Source organism: Strongylocentrotus purpuratus, unplaced genomic scaffold (assembly GCF_000002235.5).
Source record: "Strongylocentrotus purpuratus isolate Spur 01 unplaced genomic scaffold, Spur_5.0 spur5_scaffold_20, whole genome shotgun sequence".
Lineage (NCBI taxonomy): Eukaryota > Metazoa > Echinodermata > Echinoidea > Camarodonta > Strongylocentrotidae > Strongylocentrotus > Strongylocentrotus purpuratus.
Genome location: NW_022145606.1, coordinates 22,445,095 through 22,464,960, shown reverse-complemented (window position 1 = coordinate 22,464,960; position 19,866 = coordinate 22,445,095). Strand labels below are relative to the sequence as shown.

At 37.0% G+C, this 19,866-nt stretch overlaps 1 long non-coding RNA gene across 1 annotated transcript; it reads left to right on the top strand.

Moving 5' to 3' along the window:
- The first annotated feature begins 9,797 nt into the window (after window positions 1-9,797).
- Window positions 9,798-15,322, top strand: LOC115927297. The gene is made up of 3 exons (XR_004065551.1): window positions 9,798-9,879; window positions 14,598-14,690; window positions 15,257-15,322. It is a non-coding gene; the product is annotated as an uncharacterized LOC115927297 (long non-coding RNA).
- Window positions 15,323-19,866: the final 4,544 nt, after the last annotated feature.

Below are 19,866 nucleotides of genomic sequence, written 5' to 3'. Positions count from 1 at the left end.
TAAAAAAAATGTTTTCAATATCCATTACTTATACATAAACATAACTAAACAAAATATAATTTGCAGTATATATAACCGAGCAACAAAGTAAACTTAAAGCCCCAGTGCACTATTTATAGCTACTTGCGCCCTTTATACAGCCATCAATGCCTCCGTGGTACCCGTTGATCCCCTTGATGTCCTTTTTCTTATGTTATTCGAGAGCTGATTTGATGATTTAACCACCTGCCAGTGACCATGCAGGGAGGTCTAATTCCTCCATGCCAAAATAATGCAGAGGGGCTTTCAAGTACAAACACATAATTTATAAGTCAATTATACATGTTATGCACATATATTTTTAACAAAATCTGGAGTTTATTTTACTGGTACAAAGTCATGCCCCTGCCTGCCCCCACACTCCCTCATTTTTGTTTCAAGTATTTTTTTTGTATATCTCCAATTGTGTAATACAAACATACAATTGAATGAAATAAATAAACGTTTTCAATATTGATTGCTTATACGTAAACATAATTAAACAAAAACTCATATGCAGTATATACAACTGAGCATAAATTGAAAGTCAATTTATAAGTGAATAATATGTACAATGGACTTGTAACTTATATCTATGTACTTTAAATTGTTTTAATTTAAAGTACATACATATAAGTTATAAGTCCATTGTACATATTATTCACTTATAATACCAAAACAATATTATAAAAAAACATCAACATACACACACACACTCACACACACATTATTAACTCAGTCTATTTAACATCAGCTTAATGGTTAAATTACCTCTGAGGTTCAAGTATCTTGGTTCACTCGTATATTATATTAGCGTGGGATACTTGTATCAAAGTGGAACGAAGTAATACCCAAATATAGACATGCTTACACTTCAAATAATTTTTCATTGTAATTTTATTCAAAAGGTTGTATTGGACAAATATGTTTTTGACCTTCTAATCACCCACGCTCCTCCGGTGACAATAAACGATTGCAACATTATTTTTCTTTTGGTGTAAAATCTACCAACTCGAACATCATTACAAATGATTTCAATCAAGGTACGTTTCTTTTCAGAATTTTCCTTTCATGTGTGTTTTTCCTTCTTCTGTTAACCGTGTTACAAGCCCATTCGTATGCAATATCTACCTACGAGTCACTGTGACATGATAAAAAGGTGTGCCAGTCCGTATATCATGGTATGACTAAGAATGGGGATCGAACATTGATTTGTGTGGTTTCTAGGCAAAGTCACTCTTTTGTCTCTCTCCTTATTTCTCTCTTTGTCTGAAGAAATCCAGGGTCCATGAGTAAACCTATACCGTTTACATGATATAAACTAAGAATAAGAAGAAAAAACAAACAAAAATCAGTTCCATAAAACAATGTTTTTAGTTTAGAGAATGGAATTAGTTGGGCTGCGAGCAAGGTTACTTGTACAATCGTCAAATGTAGGGTGTTTATTTCGTCTTCAACTCAACACATAGAGCCTCCTTCCTACATGGTCAGATAATGACATAATCGTTCAGTGGCTATAGTAATTTTGAAGAATATTAATAAAATCCCTCTTACACGTCAACATGGTCAATCCTACCATGTTGTTTATAGCAATGATCTTCTTTATGCACAATATTTAGTTGATTGACCCTCCCCATAAAAGTTTTGAAAAATGACCATCAGAATGCCAAAGGAAGTCTGAATTCGCTGATTGTTTGCTTTGTGTTTGGAACAGCAAACACAAATTTCCCGTTTAAACTACACACGCACCCACCTTACATTCATAATTCAAATACGGACCCATGTGCTCTCTTACTATTTCCCAGGCTTTATAAAGTTTAGGCTACGATTAGATTTAAGATAAGAAGAGACATGTGACCAGACACCAGAAAACCACGAAAATATCACATGGTCATATTTGAAGCTAGAGCTCATTTAATATATTACTGGTCAGCATGATGGACTTTCAGTATTTAGCTCTTCCTGAAACAATATACTTTGTGTATATAATTTCAAAATTGTGAAGCTTCTTACTGCATTAAAGCGATTGGGTAACTTTGTCTCAGATTATGAAACAAAATCATGCAAATAGATAGATAGAGAGAGAGAGAGAGGGGGTGGGAGAAAGCGAGAGAGAGTGCATGTGATATACAGATATGATTTCCAACAACATATTGTCATAGAGGCAGTGCAAATATCAAGGAATAGATTACAGTTTCTTTTGCTCAAGACCGCTATACTAAAGGTTATGCATTATAAGATTTGGAGTGCATTACGGGGTTCCTACCTCCGGCCTATACTCCCGGCAAGGGGCTATGTCTCAAAGATAGAAGCAGTTCCCAATGCAACCCTGTATTGTTTAAATAACCCACTCACCCACTCTTTCGCAAAACCATGGATTTCTTTTTTGCTCTCGTGCTCGATCATTCATTTGATTTTCTTTCTGTTTTTTCTCATTTATTTATTTATTTTATTCATATCTACCAATTCAACTACCTCACTAACGCTTCTCCATCTCTCTCTCTTTATCTCTCTCGTTCTAATACTCCGTCTGTCTCTCTCCCTCTCTTTCTAATACTCCCTCTCTCTCTCTCTCTCTCTCTCTATCTATCTATCTCACCCATTCACTCACAATTAATACACACCCCCCATTCTCTCTCTCCTCCATCGACGCACACACTCAGTTAATCCCTGTCTTCGTTCACCCCATCCAGTATATTGTTCACGCGCAAGCGTACACATCCATGTGGGCTGACAGAAACACACACACATGTAGACACACACAAACTTCTTTTGTTTCTCTAGTTTTGTTTTATTCCTCCCTATGTGTAACACAAACAAGAACATACTTTGAATTTAACAAAAAATGTTTTCAATATCCATTACTTATACATAAACATAACTAAACAAAAACTAATTTGCAGTATATATAACCGAGCAACAAAGTAAACTTAAAGCCCCACTGCACTATGTATAGCTACTTGCGCCCTTTATACAGCCATCAATGCCTCCGTGGTACCCGTTGATCCCCTTGATGTCCTTTTTCCTATTTTATTCGAGAACTGATTTGATGAGTTAACCACCTGCCAGTGACCATGCAGGGAGGTCTAATTCCTCCATGCCAAACAAATGCAGAGGGGCTTTCAAGTACAAACACATAATTTATAAGTCAATTATACGTGTTATGCACATATATTTTTAACAAAATCTGGAGTTTATTTTACTGGTACAAATTTATGCCCCTGCCTGCCCCCACACTCCCTCATTTTTGTTTCAAGTATTTTTTTTTTTTTATATCTCCAATTGTGTAATACAAACATACAATTGAATGAAATAAATAAACGTTTTCAATATTGATTGCTTATACATAAAAATAATTAAACAAAAACTCATATGCAGTATATACAACTGAGCATAAATTGAAAGTCAATTTACAATGCACTTATAACTTATATTTATGAACTGTAAATTGACTTTCAATTTAAAGTACATAAATATAAGTTATAAGTCCATTGTACATATTATTCACTTATAATACCAAAACAATATTATAAAAAAACATCAACATACACACACGCACCCACTCACACACACATCATTAACTCAGTCTATTTAACATTAGCTTAATGGTTAAATTACCTCTGAGGTTCAAGTATCTCGGTTCACTCGTATATTATATTAGCGTGGGATACTTGTATCAAAGTGGAACGAAGTAATACCCAAATATAGACATGCTTACACTTCAAATAATTTTCCATTGTAATTTTATTCAAAAGGTTGTATTGGACAAATATGTTTTTGACCTTCTAAACACCCACGCCCCCGGTGACAATAAACGATTGCAACATTATTTTTCTTTTGGTGTAAAATCTACCAACTCGAACATCATTACAAATGATTTCAATCAAGGTACGTTTCCTTTCAGAATTTTCCTTTCATGTGTGTTTTTCCTTCTTCTGTTAACCGTGTTACAAGCCCATTCGTATGCAATATCTACCTACGAGTCACTGTGACATGATAAAAAGGTGTGCCAGTCCGTATATCATGGTATGACTAAGAATGGGGATCGAACATTGATTTGTGTGGTTTACAGGCAAAGTCACTCTTTTGTCTCTCTCCTTCTTCCTCTCTTTGTCTGAAGAAATCCAGGGTCCATGAGTAAACCTATACCGTTTACATGATATACACTAAGAATAAGAAGAACAAACCAAAAATCAGTTCCATAAAACAATGTTTTTAATTTAGAGAATGGAATTAGTTGGGCTGCGAGCAAGGTTACTTGTAAAATTGTCAAATGTAGGGTGTTTATTTTGTCTTCAACTCAACACATAGAGCCTCCTACCTACATGGTCAGATAATGACATAATCGTTCAGTGGCTAAAGTAATTTTGAAGAATATTACTATACTCCCTCTTGCACGTCAACATAGTCAATCCTACCATGTTGTTTATAGCAATGATCTTCTTTATGCACAATATTTAGTTGATTGACCCTCCCCATAAGAGTTTAAAAAAATGACCATCAGAATGCCAAAGGACGTCTGAATTCGCTGATTGTTTGATTTGTGTTTGGAACAGCAAACACAAATGTCCCGTTTAAACTACACACGCACCCACCTTACATTCATAATTCAAATACGGACCCATGTTTTTCTCTTCATATAGATGATATGTATGCTTAAGCCCCCATCACACCAAACTAGTTCTAACTACGTTCTGGAACCGTCGCAGACAATCGTAAGACGGGTTGTGGTCGGGGCAGAATGGGTAAAAAATGTCTATAATACGATCCTAGTTCGTTCGTAAACAGTCCTTAATACGTCCATCTCGTTTGTTCCCCGCCCACAGCCAGTTCATATTAAGTTCAGATCGGGTGGATTAGATTAGGCAGTCCAAGCCAGTCCGTAGTCAGTTTAAACCCATTATTAACTAGTTATACCTCGTTCCCAATACGTCCAAACCCATTCTAACTAGTTCGCCACTTGTTCTTACTAGTTTTAACCCGACCATCCATTTCAAAGGCAGTTCAACTCTTCCTCATCTCGTTCTGAGTGCGTTCGCACGCGCTCCTAGAGCGTGTGCAATCCCGTCCTGACTCGGGAGTTATAAAAACCCAGAGCGTTCTCGCCATTCCTCATTCCCGTTTAACTTCAACGCTTTCGGCTTTGCAGATCAAGACGTCCAAGTCAAGCACTTATCACACCAAAATAGTTTCTCACTACGTTCTGGAAAATGTTGCCAAACGGGCTCAAACTGTGTGTGAACGGAGTGAACGTATTAGCAACTATTTACGATCTTTTTAAGGACTTCAGGACGGGCTCGGACTGGCTTGGACGGGAAGGGTGGTCTAGAACTTTGAGCCTGTTCAAAATTATCCCCGTCCTGCAATTGGACGGAGTGACAACGTACTTAAAACGAGATGGACGTACAACGAACGGAAATGCCGTACTATGAACGGAATTGCCGTACTTCGATCCTACTAGGAACGTGTTACCACGTGATGTGGTCGAGCATCAATGAGGAAGAACGCGCTGGGTTTGTATAGCCCTCGAACCAGGACGGGATTGCAAAGCACGATAAAAGCGCGTTCGAACGCACTAAGAACAAGATGAGGACGAGTTGAACTGTCTCTGAACGGGGTGGTTGGGTTATAAACTCGTTAGAACAAGTTCCGAACTAGTAAAAATGGTTTGGACTGCTTGGAAATATCAAATTTATCCGATTTGAACTTGATATGAACTGACTGTGGACGGGTACAGACGAGTTGGACGTATTGTGGACTGTTAATGAACGAACTAGGATCGTATTAGAGACATTAGTCCAGTCCGAGCCCTTCCATAAAGTCCTTAAACAGTTGTTATTACGTTCAACTCCGTTCGCACACAGTTTGAGCCCGTTTGGCAACATTTTCGAGAACGTAGTGAAAACTAATTTGGTGTGATGGGGCTTTTGAGATACTTTATCTAGTTCTGTTATTCTTTTAGCAATGTAGAACCCTGTCAAACAAACAAAAGATCCGTAAACATAAGGTTTTCTCAATGTATTCAACATCAGCTTAATAGTTAAATTCCCTCTTAGGTTCAAGTATAGCATACTATAGCTAATTATGTAAACGTTGTTGTATATCAACGTATCAGGGTTTCCATTTACTTCATGAATACTTCATGAATACAATTATGTTGTATAGGGATGTTAACTTTTTTATAACAATCTGCTGTCGATATATTTATCGTCATAAAAATTCTTTCTTGCATTTGGGTTAAGTGGTGTTTGAGTTTTTGCTCGCTATTTGAGATAAACACCTTATGCTCCTGCAGTGGACACATGGGCAGAGAGAACTATAACATGTAACAAGAAGTTAGCATAGCACGCGGCACAACTTAACCTTTTAAAAGGATTTAAGACAAAAGAAGCATATGGGGGGAGGGGGGAGGGTTTGGGGTGGGGGTAGATGTTACCCAAATATAATTCAAACGTGGTTTATTTCTATTTCGATACAAATGTTGCTGAAATGACATAATTTTTCGAGATCTTTCCTCAATCTTTAGTTAAGTAATACTTTTGTATGCGTTTGTTGGAAAAATGGCAAATTCCTGAATAAAGATATAAAAAAGTAACCTGCCTTTGTCACAAAATAATGAGGTGTCAAAATTTGCTCATCTGACCGTTATTAAATGCCTAAACCCCTGAACTTCCTGGGCTCTGCTCCCTGAACCCAACCAAAGGCCCTAAGGCGGACCCATGATTGCTCATCTGACCGTAATTTATTGCCTAAAACCCCTTAGCCCCTGTGGACCCCACGCCACTTCGTAACCTGCCATTGTCACAAATAAGGTATCATAATATGCTCATCTGACCGTAACTTATTGCTCAAAACCCCTCAGCTTCCGGGGGCTCCGCCCCCTGGGCCCTACTTCAATTTACGCTCTTCCTGATCGTATAATACTCCACTTTGAAAAAACGTTCCGCGGAGCCTGCATGTAACGTGTAAGAGTGGTGGTGATGCATATTTTTCTTCCCCCCCCCACCCCTTCCAAACGTTTTTTGCTCATTACGTCACTGCTCCGGAAGGTGAGCCCCCTGGAATGTTTGCCCCCCAATCCCAAACTGCTTTCGGCGCGCCTAGAGGGTGCCTTTTTATAACCACACTTTTCAACCGTGTCAATATTTTCACGTGTCTTGTCGAAAATGTCCTATTTGTAGTTTGACAATGAAGGCGGGAAATGTGATAGGAAAACCCAATATGAAACATTTGGTAAAGTTAAATACAAAGAAATAGTGAGATACATCGTCTTCATTTTCCAGTTCAGTCAGCATGCGTGTCTTCAAACCAAAAATTCTGCTGGTTCTATATAGGGCCAAAAAAAATGTTGTATTGCCCTTCAGGCGCCAAAACATGGGTTGGTCGGTCGGATTTTGTATTTATTTTTTCCTTTTTGGGCTGATATTACTTTTCAGTTTTGAATGCTCTAATACATTTTTTTTTAAACGGTAACAAACAAAAATTAGATTTCAAGATTTTGGGGTCGGTCGCAAAGGGCAATACAACATTCATTTTTAGGCATAATGAGAACACGATTGCACGTTTAAATTTGTAATTTATTTCAAATATTGGCATATTTTTTCAGAAATGACAGAGGTACTTTCGGCGACCGCGCATGGATAAAAGAGCTCCAATCCAATAAAATCTTTAAAAAACTGATTACCTCCTTGTTATTCAAAAGGCTTTATTTCTCATCAGGGTCCTCTAAAATCTTTGAAAATTTAAGAGAATATCGATCCATTATCTCTCCCAAAGGAAAACAAGTTTTGGGTAATCTTAAGTTTTCTATTTAATAAAACAACGCTTTTAAAACATATATTTGGGGAAAATTCGGGGTAAAACGGCAGAATCCTCCTAGGCCTCCCTAAGAATTGGAAAAGGGTCATTACTCATTCTGCATGAAAGAAACAAAGAGAAAGAAAGGAACAAATAATGATAATAATAATAATAAAAGTGATGATGCAATAATAATTATAATAATAACAACAAAAACTATAATAATAGTAGTGATAATATTAATAAGAATTGAAATATTAAATGTAATATTTAAATTTAAGTATGAAATCATCAATTATAATAATAATAACACTGAGTAAATTCATACGGTACCATTGTGAGAAAGAAATGATAAATAAATTAATATAATGGGCGTAAAACACATTGAATTAAAAATGTCTCGAACAAATAAAATAATGTTAATCGTTCTTCTATTACTTTTGATACTCTATATAATACCCCCAGAGATCCCCGTTCGTCTTGTTATAGACACACACAATATAGCGAGAATTATGATATGATAGTAAACAAAGGTTGGGGTGTATGCTTTAATAATCATATATCCGTGTTTACCGATAGGCTATTATTATCCATGATTTCATCTGTATCTTGGTCAACATATGAAGAGCTGAATTCCAAAAAGGAGCTATTCCGAGTTCGATAGAAATAACTTTCAAAAAGAAAAATATGGGGATCTGAAACATGGGAATCAAAATCGTTATATTGCATGTTACTAAACACTTCTTCGAAAGGTAAAAAGACAATTGGTTACACATTTATGTTTCATTCCAAAAGGCACTACATTCTCTAAGGCGATTACAAATTTGCTAATTAAAAACATTTTTCCTCAGGCAATGTATTATTATTTTGATAGATATATTACAGTTACCAGCCTAAAACGATGATCAATGCAAAATTGTAATAAATGTAACATAAATTGCTTGTATTTAGCTTTCCAAAAATTGATTTTAATTTTTTTTCAGTTTTTTGTTAGCGACTTTTGGAATCATTAGGGATCATTCTTTATTGTATTACTCAATCATTTTTTGTTCCACAAATTTGTTCCACAAAGATGAAAAAACACATGCTGTGCTATTAAGTTCTATGTATTTTGCTTTCAATTTTAATTTGTTGAACGTACAAAACGGACGGTCGACGGAATTTTATTTCAAAAGGCGCTAAATCTACAGATGATAAAATCAGTAAAATTTCTTTACAAATATTACTCCATCGCTAAAAATAGAGGTAAACAAACATTACGAATATCATCTCATGGAGGCGTGGCCTAGCCTGTAATCGAGCCAATCATAATCATTTCTTATAAATAGTGGCACAGCTAGATAGAGTGGCAAGGAGGGACGTGCCCCCCGGATCGACGGGTAGAAAAAAAAAATGAAATTAAAGGTAAAAGCGAGAAAAGAGAAAAATGGAAAGGAAGAAGGAGAGGGGGTAGACAAATAAATATCAGTAAAAATTCTTTACAAATATTACTCCATCGCTAAAAAAAGAGGTAAACAATCATTACGAATATAATCTTATGGAGGCGTGGCCTAGCCTGTAAGCGAGCCAATCACAATCATTTCATATCAATGGTGGCACAGCTAGATAGAGTGGCAAAGAGGGACGTGCCCCCCGGATCGACGGGTAGAAACAAAATGAAATAAAGGTAAAAGCGAGAAAAGAGAGAAATGGAAAGGAAGAAGGAGAGGGGGGAGACAAAAAAAGGATAGACGCATCGATCACCTCCCCGCCGGATACCTCATTTTCCGAGGTAGATCGGTGCCCCAGGCACCCCTTTTGATCCACTGCCCTTTTCATGAATGGATCACGTAGGCCTACGCTTCGCCTTTGTGATGACATACACTCCACAGCTCCTTCTTGCCAACCAATCATGGCGAAGAGATCTATTCTGAATTTGCATAAATCATATTGCGTGCAGTCTATTAAAATATGGATATGTAACATCTCAATAGAGCGCGTTCAGTCTTGGTGGAACCTTTCGTTTTGAAGGAAATAAGCTTCAGTCTGTCTGTCCTCTTCTTCATTGCAAACTTACATAACCAGGTAAGGAATTCTAGATTATTTGTTTTAAATCTAATTTATTTGGAAAATGTATTCAAATTGTTTTACTTTTCCATTACTTTTACAATTGTGGTTAATGATAATGGGTTCTTGTACACCGCTCATGTCACTCTTGGTGCCCCGCAACAGAGATATCAGTAGCTGTAGGCCCGCACAGTTAATGATAAAAGAAAGTAGAACGAGCTGAAAACCCGAAAAGCGAGGCGTGTGTTTCGAGCGCTCCATTGGACATAGAGACACGTGACTTTAAGATTAATGCCTACGTTTCTTGATATAACGATTGTATAAAGAGAAATACAGTATTATGGGGAGAAAACGTGAAGGAAATTTAGACATTAGAGGAAAAAGTTCATTTTAATATGTTAATAGTAGATTACGTATGCATTATTGTTTTGAACCTAGCTGTCTGGCTAGGTACACATATGGCTTCGACAGGGAAATGGTGTTCATCTTTTTTTTAAATGCGGAATAATAAGTAAAAATGTAATGCCCAAAAGAGCGTCACCGATTGAATTTTGAAAATTAGTGCCCAAAGCTCCCATTTTGTTTTTCTTTTAGGGGCCCGCCAGTGTTTTTATGCATTTCAGAACAAAACACTTGGCTGAAAATTCCGTTTGGTGCAGAAAACCCACAATGAACGATACAACGAACTATGGTATAGGCCCTCCGAAGACTACAGGCTAGGGACCCTATAAGTTACTCCATAAAGCCCCTTTCACACCGGATCTGCGTAGAGTTGCGTAGTGTTGCGTACCGACTACGCCGAAGTTAAGCTGCGTACTCATGAATAAATTGATGCTTCGGCGTAGTCCCTGCGTAGGTTTTGCGTAGGCTTGCGTATAGTTACGTACCCTGTGCGTAGGCACCGCGTACCCACGGCGTAGGCAATTGGCGTAGGGTTACGTACGCTTGCGTAGGCCTGGCGTAGGGTTGCCAAAAGTGGCATTTGGTACACGGTTTTGACCGTTATATGTTCAATTTTTTAGTAGGTATTAACAACTGCTGAGGCTATTTTGCAGTAATGTTAATTTGTTCAAGATATTATTTTCCAAAAAATGCAGACATTTTTGTGGATGTACTACATTTTTATACTCATTCACAAGGGTAATAAATGAACTTTCTGTTGAATGTACATTGCAAGGTCACGTGATGTGATTCGATACCTCAAAACGCCAACAAAAGAGCGCTTATTTTGATTTGTGAATAAATGTGGACAGAAGTCTGATATTTGTTGACCATATCCCTTTTTTTCACTCATTTGTAAATATCATTCCATAACAGTTTCCTGAAAGTTTAAAGACGATAGCTGTTGTCCTTTGTCCGTAGCGTATATGTGTGTGACAATGTAATGATATAAATGTTAGTCATTTATTACTCCTGACATACACACTCACTCAGTCTCACTAACAGAGTGAGACAAAATTATTTCTTTGCTTATTTTAATTAAACAAAATTATTTTACAAGCATACAAACAGTGCCATAAACGTACACACAATCAAACAAACCGACACAAATACATACAGATTTCCACAAAACATAATAACATTTCGCAAGATTATTGTAGTCTTGTATGGGGAGGGGCCAGCCCGTGTCATTTAAACAGGCTACATACTTTACAAAAGAAAGCCATTCGTCTATGCTCAAACTCCCATTATCTTGCCCATACCCCGCCGTTGTTTAAGAAACTGAATATGCTAAATTTCTCTGATAATATAACAATTAAAACAGGAGTTTTTATGTACCGTTATTCAAATTTTTTGTTACCACCCGTGTTTGATAATTACTTTGTTACAGTTGACAAGAAACATAATGTTAACACAACACAAAAAAATAACATTTTCTTGCCATATGCACGTTTAAAGTTACGAAAGGTAAATTCTATTCAACAAAAAGGGGGGAAATTATGGAATAATATTGAAAACTCTATCAAACATGTAACCACTCTTAGTTCTTTCAAGTCCAAATTTGAGTTGCGTCTACTTACCACATATATATGACTTCCTATGATTCTGTATTCTGTCGTTCTGTATTATTATTATTATTGTGTTTTAGTTTGTAATGTCCTGTGTACGTCTTGCATTTTGTTTTATTGTGAATGTTAATGTTTTGTATTTTCCACATCTGTCATTTATGTTATGGGTCCACCCACTTCTCTCAAGCCATCGGCTTTATCGGGTGTAAATGATCCAGCACAATTCTCAATGTATATATATTGTATGTGATTTTTTATGAAATAATAAATTGAAATTGAATTGAATTGAAGAGGCATCAGTTTGTGAGTCTTATCTCTGTTTATTATATCAACAGCCTGAGATGTCAACATCACAAATTGAATAAACCATAACAAGCAAAACATGTCAGTCTGAACATTTTTGTAGTAGTACAAACAGAATTACAAGCAAGAATACAAAATAAAGTCAAAGAAACACTATTTCTTCATGAACAGAATAAATGTGAGAACGCACACATGTAAACAAAAATAGCATTTCCCTTCAAAATAATGATCAATACCTGCCAAGTTTACATCCAGGTATATACAACAACAAATCTTTATACGTTTTTAATGCTTCGTCGGACTGGCGTAGGGTAGCGTATTGTTGCGTAGGCTTGGCGTACAGTTGCGTAGGCTTGGCGTACAGTTGCGTAGTTTCTGCGTAAAAAGTCTACGCCGAAGGTACGCGAAAAAAATTAAACATGTTTAATTTTTTGCGTTCATCTCGCGTACCCATTTGCGTCCCTCCACGTACAGTTGCGTAGGGTTGCGTACGATCGGCGTAGGGTTGCGTACGATCGGCGTAGTCGCTACGCAACTCTACGCAACTCTACGCAAGGCCCGGTGTGAAAGCCCCTTTAGGGCCCCAATAATATGCAACTCTAGACAGTCGAGAGGAATGCTTTAAAGATATTTTGTCCCTTTTGCAGCCGACACCAAAGTATGTAGAACCAGGAAGCTGTAATGAATGGAGATCCCGTCCAAGAGGCCCCGTTGAAGTCATCCGTGACACCGCGCGTCTTTTGTTTCCCCTACCATAATCCCCTTAATCCCCCTCCGAAAACGCACAGCTCCCTAGTAGCACTAAGTCCTCCCTTTCCACACACAGCCGAGCCCAGCGAGCACGGCGGCTTTTGCTTTGCCGGTCCGTACTTGGGGTGAATAGTGGTGATAACTTGACAACTTCTAGCCCTCAATCAATAAATGCGCAGACATATAACACAATTTCATTTAGTTCTTCACGAAGATAAACCTTTGGACTACCTTCCTAGCTATGCACAAATTTCGGAAATTTTCGGAAAATGTCAATAATTAGATGAGAAAATCATGATGATGAACACCTTTCATTCGCTCTAACTCACAATTTCCTTGGTTGATTTCGCTGGTTGAAATGGCTCAGTAGAGCTATCCGAGGACGGAAAAAGCAATTGATAACTAACCAAAATTGCATTAGTCATATGTTGTGAATTCTGTTTTTTATATGTTATAACTAAATACATCTTCACTGAACATAACCTAATTTTTCGGTGCCACGCATGGCTTCAAAGCTCGATGCTTTTATATTTGTATTTGAAATACAAGTTTATGGTTGCAATGAATAGAAAGGAGTTCGATATATCTAAAGTGAAACGAAAATAACTTTAATGAGTACGTTTTATGATCGAAAAAGAAAATAAGAATTTAATAATGTGAACACCACGCTTTGTGAAATATATTTTTTAATGTGAATGATCATTTCTCTCAAATTCAGGGATGCAAATATGACGTACAAATAACCCTTCTTCATTAAAAAAGAAGAAACAAAAAAAAAAGCTTTCGGGGTCAAATACAAAAAATGAATTATGCATACTACCCCCCCCCCCCCCCCCCCACTGAGCGAAATGTTGGTAGGCTCGATTTTCACATTTTCGGGGTCATATACCAAAAAAATGATGCTCACTACCCCCCCCCCCCCCCCCCCCATGAGCTCTATGGTACTGAGCTACTTTTCTATAATGATAGCAAGCTCTCGAGCTTTCGTGGGTTATCTTGTTCAAGCTGACTAAGCTCAAAAATCAAAAGAAATTGTTCGTTTTTTCATTGACGTAATGATGGTGCTCTCATTTGTATTATGATGTTGATAAGAACATGTTCTTTTTTTCTGCTAAGTGCACTGTCTGTTTACCATTGTTTGGCAATATTGAATGAGCTATAAATGGTTTCATATGAAATGGAAACATATCTTGCTGAAACGAATCTAAGTGGAAGACAATTCAGCAAGTTCGAGAAAATGTGTTTTTATTTCATCAGTTTTGTGTGTGTTTATGTTTATCCCTCATTAGAAAAATTACCATGGAAGCCATTGTAAAACTATGGTAAAAATGTGGTACCTTTGGTATTGATGTTGTTTAATTTCTTTTTAGAATCATCTTCTGTCATATAAATTCATAACAATTTGAATAGAACACAGAATATGACTGATTTCTTTTTCTATACATATTTTGCTTTTGCTTTACTTTTTAGAGGGCCGGGTTGGGGGGGGGGGGGGAAGATGTCAATATAAAGTTCTGCATGACGTCAATCACATCATAAAGTTATGGAGTGTATCATTATGTTTGATATTGTGTTATAAAAGAACCATGTACTAGAAGAGTAAACTAAATGAAAAAATATAGATCTTAGAAATAATCCTTAAAAACTAACCATTTGCACATGTTGTCTTTTCAGAAATCTCTACTGTTTTTGCTGAGACAAGGTAAAAACGCTTCAGAATGGATAAGATTTCGTTGATCTTTTTACTGGCAGCAGTCTTTTCTTTCGGTAAGATACTTCCACTCCTTGAAATAATTTTAACAGTTTTGGGTGCAATTCTCAAGTCACATTTGTTACTCTCCACAAGGCGCGGATACAGGGGGGGGGGGGCAGCGGGCCCTGCCCCCCCCCCCCTGGTCAAAAAAAGGAAACAAAAATTAATTGTGACTAGAAATTTGTCTCTCTTTTTTTTTGCTCAAGGGGGGGGGGGCTGGGTGGGATGTGGGGGTGTTGAGCGAAATAGCGACCGGCACGATTTTCAAATTTCCGGGGGCAAAAAAGAAGAAAAAATAGTACTCACTACCCCCCCCCCCCCCCCCCCCCCCACCAATCCAAATGAGCGAAATATCGGCCGGCACGATTTTCAAATTTCAACACACTAAATTTCAAACTGATTTCAAAGGTGGGCCTCCCCCCCCCCCCCCCTCCCCCTAATAAATCCCGGATCCGCGCCTGCTCTCCACCAAGGTGTCAATGGGTAACTTGTAATTGCTTTTCTGGGTAAACAAAATTAGTATTATAATGATTTCTATTGATATCATTATCATTATTACTATTGTTATTATTACTCCCAGCTCATGTCGGCGAAGCTGCGACATCATGCTACCAATGTGTGTACATCACTGGCGGTGGAAATTCGAATGACGCGAGGTGCTTGGACCCATTTGACAGAAGCTCAGGAGTAACCAACGTCACCACTTGCGAAAATGGTTGTGTTGTAAGTCCAGTTTTTCTTTCTGTCCTCTATCCTTTTTTAAGGCCCGCTTTAATTTCTTTTCATTTGTTATCTAACAATTTTTTTTATGAATTAATTAAGTTTTAAGCCTCTCTAGTGCCTGTTCAAATGCCATTTTATTTAACAAAAATGTGTGTTGAAATTTACCCAATAGCTCTTCTATGTAAATAAAAACAAAACATGGAACCTAGGCTCTCTTCATTTGTGAAAATCAAGGGATCAAGTATGTTTGGCCTTATCCGTTTATGATAAAGCTGATTCACTGTCATAAGTATGATTACACTATGACATGATTTTTTAGGGGGAAGGAATTGGATACGGTTGATTATAATGCTTATGTAGGCAATATAATGCAAGGTTTTGTTTTTAAAGGTTCAACATTAGAAAGAGTTCTTAACCTTCTGTAACCTGGCTAAATTCTTTGACTATATTCCTCCAAAGTGCGTTAATTTCAGCATCAGTTGAAGAAGAAGTGAACAGAAAGCCGTTTATGCCAAAAATTTGCAACTCCACTGCTATGCTACTGTCAAAGACGTACGAGAGGCTCGCGCTTCCCCCCGGGATTTTTAGAGTCTCGATTTTCGAGCAATCATCACATTATTTGGGCAACGACATATTAGGGTGCCTAAAATATCAGTTTAATTAAAGCACATTATTTGGGCAACAACATATTACGGTGCCTAAAATATCAGTTTAATTAAAGCACATTATTTGGGCAACGACATATTAGGGTGCCTAAAATATCAGTTTAATTAAAGCACATTATTTGGGCAACGACATATTAGGGTGGCTAAAATATCAGTTTAAATGAAGATGCCCGAGTATACTATTTGTATACCCAAGCTTGTGAATTTTTATGATGAAATAACATTTCAAAATTATCAAAGTGTTCATCTTTGCTCGCTGGCGTCACTTGCTCACGAATTCATATAAAAAGGATGAACTTTGGCAACCAATACCAGAAAATCCCCCTATTCGGCCGGAGTATATTTTTATCTTTACTTCGATGAAGCGTCTCATGATTTATTTTTCTTCTCTCGCTCGCTTTGGACGGAGTACAATGACATAAAAATCATAATCCAAACGCGAGTTCTAAATGCAATATCAACATAACAAAAGTTGAAATGAATATGACTTTGAACAATTTGTGATGAGAATAGAGTTATTTTTTGTTATGCATTTGTATCTAATCCCCTCTCCCTCTCTCTCTCTCTTCCTCTCTCTCTCTTCTCCTCTCTCTCCCTTTGTTTTACACAATTACTTTGAGAATCCATCCAAGGGTCAGAATTTGTCCTGCCCCACGGTATGAAAGTGTGCAATTCAAAGGCTGATAATTAGAATGAATACTTCCTTTTTTTTTTATTGGTCGTTGTCAGTTTGGTTTCGGTTTTTCTTGTGAGTGGCTTCTTACTTCTGTATCTAACTTTGTTTATTTGTTTTAATCGTTTTTATTACTCTATCTGACCTTTTTTTTTTAAACAGAAAACATCGTTACTCAACGATGGTGGCAGCGAGACCTGGGCCCGTGATTGCAATACATTACCATCATCTCAGTGTTATAACACATGTGTTAGTGCAGACGGTGTGACGGCCTGCGTACACTGCTGTACCGGCGATTTTTGTAATGGCGTCGGGGCTATCTACACCGTCAGTCTTCTAGCTACGATGTGCGGCAGCTTCCTAGCCGTCTTTGTCAGCCATTTCTGGTAGATGAGCAGTTGATCTTGAATCGAAGAGTGGGGGGGGGGGGGGGATTAATGTCACGGGACATTTAAACATAATAATAATAAATATAAAATAGAATATGTCCAGGGTGAAATTTTACAAAGGCGTTTGTGGTCAAAGACATAATGACCCGTATATTCTTCTAATTCATTTGAATAAAACCGACCCCGTGTCTACGATCATGTTTAACAAAAGGATAACTTAGACCTCAAAGTTCCTTTTATTTTATTTTTTAAATTACAAACCAATTTTAGGCAAACGCAGCGTCGGTTTAAAATTTTAGTAGAATACGGGCCATTTAGGATTAATATTTTAAGTTACTTTTAATTAGTTTGTGATTAACTGTTATTTCATTTATTCGTCCATTCATTAACATGAATGCAGCAGCTATTGTCTTCTTTGAGTGGTCTTGGCCCTAACAGATTGTGTTTGTTTGTGTGGGTAAGAACAGACACGGCCCCTTTGAGGGCAGTATATAGGCCTACTCGTTATTAAAATAGTCACCCTCTATGCAGAAGAGATAAAATAACAAATAGATAGATAACATTAGTAAATACTAACATAACATTTCCCCTTAAATTTTGTTTTGGACTTTTTGTTTTGTCTTGTTGCCAACCCCACTCGCGTTTTAGTTGCTTTTATAATGAAATCCCAGCTTTTCACTTTTTACCTACTGACCAAAAATCCTATACCGAGGAGAGATAGTTCAACTGGGGATCAAATTTATATTTTTAATGTAAAACCTCTATAATTACTATACAATTTGAAGCGTTAAAAGGAAATGCATCCTTAATAGCAAATTACTCTAAAATAAAGGAGGAAGATAAAAAAAGAAGACTGGTTAGAGTTTGTAGGGAATCGGACCAAAAATTAAAACGTTACGAAATTTTGAAAGCTGTGATCATTGTACACATTCAAGCTTCAAATTGGCAGTATCGTTAATGTCACTGTGATATAGTGCCGAAAAACGTTCACATTTGTTCCATTAAAACAATGTATGACGGGGATGAGCTTTTCTCTTTAGAGGACCTACAATATTAAACTAACCATAATACTGATGTTATTGTAAGTCTATACAATTAATGTAAACGGGACGTGTGTGTATTGCGCCAATGATTCGGATGATCGTGTATAATCATGTCTACTTATTATGTCATTGTGCAACTTTTCTAAAAGTTTAAATATTATGCTTAGAATAGGTGAAATAGAGAGCAGCATCATGTAATATTCATTAAGATAAATTTGTATAATCAAGATCATGAGAAACGAAAAGTAAAATAAAATTCTTATCGCTATGATGTTACTATTCAAAGAATTGTTTGTAATTATGTAGTGTGTGCATTGGTATTTGGACTTCGTGGTTTGTAATGAAACATCCACTACAGTGGGTTCACAATTCACAGCGCCATCTAGCGACCACCAGTGTTTAGTTGTTTTTACGTGATTCGTTATGGGAAAAAGTCGACAACCAGTTCACGGTTGCAGTCTGAGCATGATGAGCAGATAAAGGTCATTGCAGAACAAATTTTGAAATACACGGAGACGAAATCCTGGTTACGTGCTCATGAAATTAGTTATGTCATCATTATTCATTCATGCACAAGCAGTGAACTGCATAATACACAGGTGGAAGTATTCTCTGAAAAGGGGAAGCAAAGGCTATTTTAATATTTATATATACTAAACACCTCCATCGCTGTTGTAGTGATTATTTCAAAATGTAGCAAGTGAGACCTCTTCATGTTTTGAAGATCTGTGGATATTCGGGGTCATTGCCGTAATGTGCTAACCGTGAACTGGTCTATTTATACCAGCTGTGTGATTGTTTGATGCCCTTTGAGATAATGGACTTTAATTATAATTTTTGGTGTGTTTGTTTATTGAGCTTATAATGAGTACAACTTTGCGCTTTTTCCAAAAATATCGATCATATTATGACCCTCTTCACATCACTTTGGTAATTCTGGCCACTTTTTTTCCCCAACTAACCATTATGGTCACTTTTGGATAGGGGTAAATTTCCCGGGCGGTATTGTAGGCAAAGAAGATGTGATGGGCTTATTTTATGTAAAAATGTGCCCGGATGCTAGAAAAGGGGGTCAAATTAATCCCCATCAACAACAATGTGGTCATTTTGGTCCCGTTTATTGACAAAAATGTAAATTTCTATTTATATATTATGGTATGGTATGGAATTTATTGAATCATGCATCGCAGTTACATATACTGAATTGCACATGGATACATTGCATTTTAAAAACAAGTGTACAATTAAAAACAGTATCATTTACATAATTATAAGTACACGAATATTTCACATGTTTATCCTATTTTGTACCAAATGTAAAACAAAAGCAAAGATACGAACAAGAAGGAAAATGGGAACATGTACCTAAACAAAATATGAATTCAAACTGAGGAAGAGAGAAGGAAAATATGGAGAGAGAAGAGGTTTAAAAGGGAAAGAGAGAGAGAGAGAGAGAGAGAGAGAGAGGGAACAGAGGAAGAGGAGGTTAGAGGGAAGGACAGTGAGAAAAAGAGAAAGAAAGGATAAGAGACCGAGAGATATAGTGAAGAAAGAGAAAGAGCAGGAAAGATAAAAAGATGGAGAAAGAGAGAAAAGAGAGAGAGAGAGAGAGAGAGATAGAGGAAGGAGAGAGAGAGAGAGAGAAAGAGAAAGAAGAATGAGAGAGAGAGAGAGAGAGAGAGAGCGACAAAAGATAA